Source organism: Zonotrichia leucophrys, chromosome 3 (genome assembly GCF_028769735.1).
Source record: "Zonotrichia leucophrys gambelii isolate GWCS_2022_RI chromosome 3, RI_Zleu_2.0, whole genome shotgun sequence".
In the NCBI taxonomy this organism is placed as follows: domain Eukaryota; kingdom Metazoa; phylum Chordata; class Aves; order Passeriformes; family Passerellidae; genus Zonotrichia; species Zonotrichia leucophrys.
Genome location: NC_088172.1, coordinates 62341453 through 62351972, shown reverse-complemented (window position 1 = coordinate 62351972; position 10520 = coordinate 62341453). Strand labels below are relative to the sequence as shown.

Sequence of the window (10520 nt, the reverse complement as noted above, 5' to 3'; positions counted from 1 at the left end):
GAGAGTCCTTTACAGGGACACCCGTGAATTATTATTACCACCACTCTCCTTTACAAAGCCTTCAGAAATCTTTCCGAGATGGTATTTTTGTGACCAGACGAAGGTCAGAGTCCCTGCTATGATAAATCAGGCCTGATTCGGAGACAGGTTCAGCTGACAGAGTCATCTGACCAGGGCAGCTGTGCACAGACCCTGAACCAGTTCCCTTCTTGTGTCTCTGTCAGGCTGGGCATGAAGCTCAGACATCTGCTAGTTCCTGAATTACAGCAAGCACGCAATAACGGACGTGCCCCGCTCGGGGAAGCTTGTGTTTATTATTTTCCAAGCTTTGCATCAACTACACACACAACCAGACCGCAGCGTCCGGTCACCAAATCTGCTGTGTGCAGCTGCGTTGGCTGCTAAAATGAATGGTGACTTCGTAAGGCTGTGGCTTCCCTAGGAAAAAAAAAAAAGAAAAAACAAAACTAAAGGAAAAAATTTGCATTTCCCCTTTTCTGTCTTGCCAAATCCTTCTCTTCAAGAAACTACGCAAAGTCCCCCTAGGTAGCATCGTACTTGTAAGGAGGGCAGGAGGCCCAGCCATATTGCCCACCAGCTTTGTTCATGTCCAGCAAAAATGTTTGGGGATAGTTCACAGCCACCCAGTGGGGGCCGGCACAGCCACGTATTCCCTGGGGTTTGGGGAGGACCAATGCCAACCCCGAGCCAGCACAAGGACAAGTGGCCCCACAGGACTCCTCAGCACGTCGCGGGTGTCCTGCTGAGCACCACCACAACTGGCTCTTGCTATCATTCCAGCCTGGGCCCCAGTGCATCCCCTGCCCTGTTCCCGGTCCATGTCTGCCTTCTGAGGTGCTGTTTGTGCTCCTCCATGAAAAAATGCTGTCCCGCTGAGTGGCCCTGGGTCATGCCCTGTGCCACCGCCTGCCCCAGCAGGAAACTGCAGCTGCCAGGCCCCCAGCAACCTGTGGGAATGCTGGGGCACCCCTCCAGACCCAAAAATGCCCACATTAGGGTAGGTGGCAGCTGGGGTCTCCCCATAGCCATCACCAGCATTCAGGGTGAGCTCCCAGCCCACAGCTGTTGTCCACAAAGGACGCTGAAATCCCCTTCCTCCATTCCCCTGCCAGCACCACTGAGCTGCACTGCTTTGACCTTTTCAGGGAAATCTGCCTGGATGTTTTGGCTCTGACCCCTGGCAGCTGCATCAGAGGGGGAGCTGAGCCCACTGTAAAGGTCAGAGAGGCACAGCCTGCCCCTCAGGGGAGTGCTGGGCCTGCCAACTCAGCTGTTGTCTTCCCATGACTACGGCTGCTATCGCTGCTTGGAAAGGGCATGAGCGCGATCCTGTTCTTACAGTCTGGAAATCGCAAGGCCGTGGTCTCAGATGGGCTCTCGGAAACAGGAGAGGCAGGGTGCTCTGAGCTGGCTCCTTGTCAGGGAAAACTGAGAAGGGTCCTCACAAGAAGCTGCTTTTAGGGTTGATCAGTTCTCAGAGCTACTTAGTCGTGCACTCAAAGGGCCAAGCCTTGTGCTTCACATAAGGCATTTGTGTCTGCTTGAAAAAAATGTAAAAAGCCCCTGAGGCTGAGAAATTTTAAAGACACAGCAAAAAAACCCAAAGCTTCAAGCCTGCAAGTACCTCTTCTAACCATACACAAATCGCTTCCATATTTTACAAGTTTTGAAAAGTGTGTGTTATGTGCTTTGTAAATCAGCAAGCCTGACCCTGAAGCCATCTAAAACTCATGATCAAAAACTTCTGAGTATTTGAGGTGCAGGTGACATCATTCTCCAAAGGGTTCCTTCATCTAAGTAAGAAAAAAAAGGAATTTTTGAAGCAGAACAACAGAAGCTCTGAAAACTTGCCTTCTGTGCCAGGAAACATGATGCATAATGGGGACACACACAGTCTCATCAGTACCAGTGAGCAGCAAACAGGACCTATTTTCTGTACTTATGGGACTAAAATGACCTCCAGACAAATACCCCACGACCTGTGACATTTGAGTGTTCAGAAACAAAAATCTGTCCTGTGGCCTCTGCACCTTCTGTCTACCCTCCTGCATCTCTACATCCAGCCTGGGGAGCCCAGGTAGGGCATGGGGACGTGGCTGAGGGGTGCTGCCACCCACAAACTTCTGTAGTGCCCTCACTGTAGCGCTCCTGGGTTTCTGCCAACACTGTTGAACAGCTATGATTCACCACATTGCTGTGTCAAAGTTTCTTGGTACCAATTTCAGGGTAGCATAACATCCCAGAAGGATGGGCTGTGGCCACTACCAAAATAGCTCAGGTTTGCTCCCTTAGTCCAGCAGCAGTCCCAAGGGCTGTGGCTGTGAGACAAAGTCATGCAATCCAATAGGAGCATAGTATATCTGTAGGGCAAAGCACTGGGGATTAAGGATTTTACATCCATGTAGTGCACATTTTAGAAGGGTTGCATCAGACTAGCTGCAGTCTGGCTCTGTGAACTCAGCTAGGAAGCAGACAGGGAGCTCCCAGAGAGCGTTTTCCAGTTTAGTTTCTTCCACCACAAACCCAGCCTATGTATTGCAAGGTCACCCCACAAGGTGGAAGGTTGTGTGGGAGTAACAAAGGTGTTTGTCCAAAAGTCATCCCCCGCCTGAGCTGAGCAAGTAATGCAGGCACTTCCAGCTCATCTGCGAGCCCCGGTGCCACTGCCCACCAGATGCTGAGTGATTTGTATGAGCAACCTAGGTAGACCCAGGCAAGCTGACACAAGGCACAAGCACAAAGGATGCTGGCTGAGAAGGCGAAGGAGAGGAGATATGTTTAGGAAAACAGTACTGCAGGGGAGGATGGATGCAGTTACAGCCCCTGCCTGTGTACACTGGGATCCAGCAGGACGGGACAGGGTTTTTTGGGCCATCGCATCTCATCTGCATTTCCATCCTCAGCCCACACTGTGCTCCTGCAGGCTGTGGTGAGAGGAAGGTGCTCCTCAATGCATATCTGAGTGAAGGCCTGGACATGGGGGCGGAGGCAGTGGGGCAGGGGCATGCAGCTCAGCCCAGCCTCCTCCGGGAAAAGGCAGTTGGGCGGGCTGGCCTGCAGCCCAGGCATTCACAAAGGATACGAAACCTCATCATTGCGAAAGCAGGAGGTGGCAGTTCATGCTAAGGCAAGGGGCTCCAGGGTGACTTCACTGCCAGCATGAGGTACAGCTTACTGTGTGCCACCACTCCTCAGTTCCTCAGAGCTCCCCTCCAGCACAGCAGCCTCAGCGGGCCTCCAGGAGCATTGTCCCTCATCCACCAGCCAGGGCAGCTCACAGCATGGCCAAGGACAACCCTTCTGCTTTGAGATACCACAGGACTTGGCATACCTATGTCTTTATAGGGAAGAACAAAGACAGGAAGATAAAGGCAAACATTTGTGACAAAAAAGAAGTGTAAAATCACAAAGGTGCCAGGTAGTTTGGAGTTCCATGGCAAGGCAGGGCCATCTCAAACAGCCAGATGCCCATGAAATGTTATTTCTGGGCACCACTTCAGAACTGACTTGGAGGGAAGTGTGACATTTACTGAGTCACCTCCACCACTTCCTGCAGCACCTGGCGCTTACTTCAAGGGCTCTCATTTAGATACTGAGAACTTGCTTGCTGTTCAGGCTGAAAATAACACCATTTACTTTCATTTTTTTTCTGAAAAGCTTTGCTGAAATCATGATCTGTAATGCACCAGCCTCCAGTGCAGCCCCATGTGCAGTCCCCAAGCAGGATGAAAGAGCAGCTTAAAAGCTGTCAGTCACCTGGTCCTTGTCCCAGGAGGCACTCAGCAACACATAGCTGCTTTCTCCTTGAATCCAGTAACCAGCAACAAGACTTCCGTTTTCCATGCCACCCAAACCATGCAGCATCCTGAGCACTGATGGAGGTTTTGCCACTTCCCCTGACTGCCCCAGTAAGCTGTGGCCTCCCCAGCCTCAAACATGGGCTGCAGCAGCCACACCATGAACAGAAATAATTTTGAAGGACAGCTCTGAATCTCTGCCTTTATGAAAAGTCATTCAGGGCTCCTGTGTCCCTGCTTGTTCCTGTCAGTGCCCTCCAGGGCTCAGGATGCAGAGTCTCAAAGTGCAAGCAATTTCTGAGAAGAGGAATTGAAAAGAAAAGCTAAATCTAATTTTAAAAGAAACAAACCACAAAACCAACAACCAAACACAGACAAGCGTTTCTTTAGTTTCATATCTAAATTGTTTTCACACATTTCTTCTGCTTTTAAGTACTCCCCTTGCTGAGGATCTAAAACTCTGATTAATTAATTGTGTATACACATTAAGACTCCCTGTTTTGATATCCCATTTGTTAATAAGGAAATGACAGATTTTCCACCTTGGTATTACAGAATTTACACAACATTTCACATTCAATCCAAAAACATTTGTGGTATTTCTTTCAAAAGTTGAAGCTGGATGAAGAACATTTTGTCCTTATGAAGACAAAACCTTTCATTAAAGCCATTACAATCACAAAGGATCAGCCACCTAAACCCAAGTGTCTTTGTTGGCAGCACATCCATTAAAACAACTACTTGAACAGGATATGACGTGAATGTTTAGTCTGTGGAAAAAAAAAAAGAAAAAAGCAAAAAAAAAAGTATCAAATGTAGAAATGTAGAAATGTCAAGGGTGAAAGAGGAACTGGGGTGTTTGCTGTTAGAAATGTCGCCACTTGCATCACATTGGCCTGTGAGAGCCATGCATGCAGAAGCACCATGGAAGTTCTAGGAAAGGATGAAAAACCCTCCCTTTCTTGTGAAATACACTGTTTTCCCAGAGACCATTCCAATTCAGAATCAGACAGGAGTAAATGTGCAAAGCTGTCTGAGAGGAGCTGCAAACCCACGTTGTTCTGCCCGTGCATTTGGATGTCACAGCCCCTGGGACGTGCTGCACAGCGGCTCTGCAGTGCCAGGGAGAACAGTGCTCACCTAGCAAAGAGCAAACCCACCCACTCTGCTGATGCTCTGCTTGCTCCCTTGCTTTGGGCACACTCTAAGGGAATAGCTCATTTGTTTTCAGCCTCTCCTTGGTTTCTCTGGTCTGGGATATTGACCAAAAGGCACAGAAAAATGTCATGTGGACAATAAACTCCCTATTTAAAAGAATTAATATTGCTGCATTAAGCCTCCACGGTCTGGGAGGAATCATACAGGTACACAAGTGGACATTCAGCTCTGAAAAATGAGGCTGGACAGAGTAAGACAAAATTATCTTCTCTCCAGCTGGATATATTTTATAGCCTGACAGTCTGCCACATTAAATGGAAGAGAGGAAAGACCAGTTGGGACGTGCACCCAAACTGAGATCTTCTGATCATTCCTCTTTTTTCCCTCTTTCTGCTCATATACCTGGAGACTTTGAAAACTAGGTGCAGGCTGGGGCTGGTTATGAACAAAAACAAGGAGAGGGTTATTGTGGATATCTGTGCTTGCTTTCTTGTGGGACTAGTCAGAAAAAGAGGCAGGCTGCATTTTTACTGGAAGGGCAGATTAATCATCTAGGAAATGCAAACACAAGAGAAAAGAAATAGAGTCTGTAGAGACACTTCCAGATACATCATGCCCCTTGTCCCGGCCTTGAAGGCAGGCTCAGCACCCAAAGCTCTCCAGGGCTCTGAAAGAGTAGAGCTGCAGGGGAATGGCTGTGTGCCAGAGACAGGCACCTCCCATGCCACTGCCAAGGCAGCAAGATCCTGCACACAGCCACATTCTTCATAAAATTACAGAAAATGTTAATTTATGGCAAATCCTTCCCAATTAAAGACCATAAAGCTCCACAGTTAATCAAGCTGATTAAATGAATTAAACTTGTTAAGAACAGTTTTATCAAAACATTTACATTTCTGCTGAGCAGAGATTCATGTGACTTTGAGCTGCAAAGTACACAGTTGCCATGAGAGGATTGAAAAGAGGATTTGGAACATTAACCATGTAAAAAATCAAGCCTACCACTGCTTCTCCTAGCATTCATTTAAACAAAGGAGTTCCCTGCTCCATTAATTTCATAACCATGTCAGGTATCTCCTACTTTCTGGAAAGAGAGGCATTGTTTACCCATAGTGGTAGAAAACATATGGGTCCAAGAGGTGGGGAATTCATCCCCACCTTAAGAAACATCTCCAAGCCAAAGTGCTGCCAGAGGTCCTGGGAGAGCAGCACCCCTTATCCAAGCCATGGTGTAGACCCATGGCACGTGTCCAGGAAAAATGATAGCCTGGGTCTGAGAGCACCCATAAAGAAATGTGTCCGTAAGAGTACACAACACACACATGTCCACAGCTGTCTTAAAGTAACTGAGCAGGGCATTTTTTCCTTGTATATAAGTCTGCTCAGCTCCAGACCCCACAGACATGGGTACAATGAAGGCCTTATTCTTAATAACTTCTTAATTTAGACACTTGTCTTCAGTGTCATCCATCTGAGGAGCAGTGTAGTCCTGAGAGGAACTGGATATTCAGCCAGCATCCTACATATTTTAGAAGAGAGGTTGGTGGTGACATCCCATTTACCTGTGCCACACCATGACCCACCAGTCCCATGTGTTCCCAGAGCCCCACTTGATGGGGCTGAGCTGAGAGCAGACAGACCTGTAATAGCTGGACACAGGCTGAGCTGGTATTGAGGGTTTTCTCTGCTTATGCAGAGAGAGAAGCACCCTCTCACAACACTCTACACCTCTTTTAGGATAAATAACATGTGGGGTTTGCTGTCTATCTGCTCATTGTAGAGCAAGTCCTGATGCTAGGGCTTACACTGAATGCCTCACTCCTGCACAGCTCAAATACAACAAACCATGGCCAGGAACAGGGTATCTAACCACATACCAGCAGGCATGCCTGTCACAAATGGGTAGCCCACGTGCATGCAGAAGGCAGGTTAGTGTGAGCTTCAGATCCTTCTCAAATATTTAGCCCACCTCACTGACGGGTTTTCTTTGCTGCTGCAACATGCACTGCTCTCCACAGCAGGCAGTTTGAATGCAGCACTGTGTGTCTGCCCAGCTCTGCATCCACAATGATGTCCTGCCAACTGAGGATTTAAACAGTGAGATTGCACAATTCCAGCTAAGAAGGCAGTGAAGTGGGAACAAGCGTGTTTAGAAGATCTGCAGGTTCAGCATTTTGCAGTGAGTTCTGCTAAGGCAAAGACAAACTTGGCATTGGTACTTCATCTTCTGCGCCATATGCTTCATTCATCTGAGAGTTGTTTTTTCCTGCAGGGCAGGGTGGATTGGCAGGTATGGAAAGAAATTCATTAAAATTACTTTGGTTGGTTCTTTGTGCTGGCCACCATCTCCATTTTGGTTTTTATTTCTCATGCCCAGAACAATCCTGAAACAAAGACATCCTCTCCTGGAGCACAATAAATACTCTCAAAAGGAGTGCCTGAAAGGCCATGCTCCTTGGATGAGCCTGTAAAGGCTGCAAGTTGTGGCAGGAGTATTTATAAAGAGTGGTAGAAACCAAGAGACTGATAATAAAAGTAACACATGTTAAGGACCCAAATATACTTACATTCCATGCAACAACTGGGTATTGGCAAAGGCACCATCTGTTTATGTGCAAGCCACTTGCCTGGTTTTGCAACAACAGGTTTCTCAGATGATGCTTGAACTGAGCTACCTATTCAGTTTTGCACTACTTGTCTGATAAATGGCAGCCTTTTTAGTGGAAAGACAGACATTTGATTATTTTAGGTTCAGGGATTCTGGCCAATTCCTTCCCAAAAGTGGCTGGAGTTGAATGGCCAAAGAAAATTTATGCATTTAAACTTGATGATGCTTAAACACTGCAAGTAAGAACATAGAAATGAACAGAAGCCTGAGGGGTACCAGAAATCTCCAGGAAAATGACTTTTCTGTTCAGAGAAACTGCCAGCAGCTCTTGATAGTGACCATTACAAATGTATTTCCATGTTCTCCCCTTTTAAAGTATATGTTATTTTCAGTTAAAAAGAAGTCTCCATTAGTTCTTGAAGTCCTGTAAACCTAATAGTTTCCAGGTCTGTCCATAGGCTGAAGCAAGTTTTTGTTAATCCACATAGACAAAGCTTTGAAGGGTTCAGACCACAAAAGCAGAGATCAACTAACTCATGAGCCACAGGCAGACAGGGTGGGACATTTGGCTCCCACAGCTTTGGAGAAGCTCCCAGTTCACTGCCAGTTTGACACAATGATAGTGAGTAGCCACAGACAAAGCTCTTTGCCTCTCTCATCTCCTTAATTGTGAGGTTAGGTACAAACCCCTTCCTATTTCCACCTCTAATGCCTACAGGGAAGAAATAGTCCAAAAAGTTTCTTAAGAAAGATGAAAATTGCATAGACATCCTAGTAAATGCTCTTCAGGTAGTGCGTGTTTCACAGGCTGGGCTTAGGTGTCATTTACAAATTATGTTGAAATTGAGTTGTTTCATATTCTAATCCACATTGAATATAAAAATGAAGTGCCTCCTGCACATACAAAGTTCATATACCATTCCAAAGCTTTTACAAGACAAAACAATCTGTCTGTTAAAACCTCTGCCTGAGTTTCAGCAGAATGTGTTAGTGCTGAGAATAACCAAGGGCTGGATTTCTCCAGAAGGGCCTTGCTCACCACTTTAATGCCCTTCCCTTTCCATATACCCAAACTGTCAGCCTGCCCAGACCCTATGGAGTGCCCAGTGTGACTATCAATGGAGATGAATCATTTCCCAAGCTGGGGGCTTAAGAACCTATAAAGCATTTCTTTCTCTTTCTGTTAAATGATTGTTTTGGATGTAGGAGGAGGAGCATGAGGAGGAGCATGACAGGTTTGGTTTCTAGTTATGATCTCACAAAAAAATTGCTTCTGAAATGGGGGATTGGGAAGGAAAACAGCATCTAACAGCTCCTGCTGGGACATGGGCAATGCAAGGAAACATTTGGAAAAATAATCCATAGCAGTTGCTGAAAAGGGCTTAACAAATGGAAAAGAAGAAGTATCAAACTAAATGCTGGTTTATAAAATAAGAGGGCCTCATTTAGACCTGTAGAGAGGTGAAGAACATTTTGTCACTGAGCAGAAGAGAGGTGGCTTTTCTCTGCAGTGTGCTGTTGGGTCTGAGCCATCCTCAAAATGGATAAAGCAACTGTAGGCACTTGTGTGTCAAAGAGGTGTTGGCATATTGGAAAAAATTCAACAATGAACAACAATCAAATAACTAAAGGGAAGATTAAATAACTAAATATTACAGTTTGCATAAGTAAATCCCTAAGAGGAAGATAAAATCATTTGAAGACATCAACAACATCAAGGAGAGAGCACTGTTTACAGAGCTCCAGATGAGGTGTGACAAGAAAGGAAGATACCTCTTCCTGCAGAAAGGAAAATGCAGACTGGAAGTTTGAGCTGCCAACCCCTTGCTGGTGACCTTCACAGCCCTCTCAACACCTGCCAAAACTCAGTTGGTGCAGAGGTTGCTGAGTGAGTCCCCTGGGCCACTCACAGCCACAATGGCAACACCCTTCTGCAAAGCAACCTGCTGCACACACCATGTGTGCTGCGCACCACCAGGCTCCTGTCCCCCCATGCCTGCACCTACCACATGGAAAAAGAAAGCCAAAGTTTCCGAAGGCATTTGGCATTTTCCCATCACTAAAATGCCATTTCTCCTCAGCATTTGATTCAACAGCAAAGCACAAAGCACCTGGTAGGTCTGCAAAACAGCAAGTCCACCTCTGGAGCCTGCAAATGCCACATTACAAGCACAGGTCAGTACTTGCCTGTAGCAATTGGATAACCGGATGCGTAGCAGCAGGATTTCACACACACCCCTACAAGTTTTCTGGTGGGGCCATCCACAGAGCCAGTTTCTAATTTCCCCCTGTGAGCTCTGTCTGGAGTTAAAGTTGCTTAACTTTTCCCATTAGTGATGCCTTGCTTGAGCTCAAACACACCATGCTGGATGTCTGCCTCAGGCAGACTCTCCCGGTAATTTTTAGCTAAAATAATTCAACTGTCTCCTAGAATGAGATTAGAAAGATATATGTTAGCTTGCTCTGTTCAAATCAAGAGATCAAGCGTGTCTGGCTTCAGAGGCTGGTACTGATACTCAGCCAGGGAAGGGGGAAGGGCCTTTGCAGGGGTCCTAAGTTCCCCTACCTGCGGTCAGGTTACAAGTTATACAAAGCCTCACTCTGCATGTGCCTCATGGGGGCTTGTTTGAGTTTGGTAGATAATTTATCTGAGGCCCCCATCTGTTTTGGTCTTGCTGCAGGCCAGGGACACAGGTGCTGCCTACCATCACCAATGCTCAGGGCTGACATCAGCTGTGGCCTTGAAGGTGAAGCAGGGATCCTCTCATCCTGCACAGCTGCAATTAAGCAGGACAAGGACCCTTCCCCTGGGAACTGTCTGCCCTGGGCATCAAAAGATATAGAGTTGTTGTTGGGGAAAAAAAAAGTATTTACATATGGATTTTAATCCTGTAGCTAAAAGCAACATTATCATGGCTCCTGTGCAGATGGGACTC

General features: G+C 46.6%; 1 long non-coding RNA gene across 1 annotated transcript; it reads right to left on the bottom strand.

Moving 5' to 3' along the window:
• Nucleotides 1-1672: 1672 nt before the first annotated feature.
• On the bottom strand, nt 1673-10204 carry LOC135444919 (uncharacterized). Its single transcript, XR_010439357.1, has 3 exons — nt 10151-10204; nt 9772-10011; nt 1673-3358 (listed from the first exon to the last, which is right to left on the bottom strand). It is a non-coding gene; the product is annotated as an uncharacterized LOC135444919 (long non-coding RNA).
• Nucleotides 10205-10520: the final 316 nt, after the last annotated feature.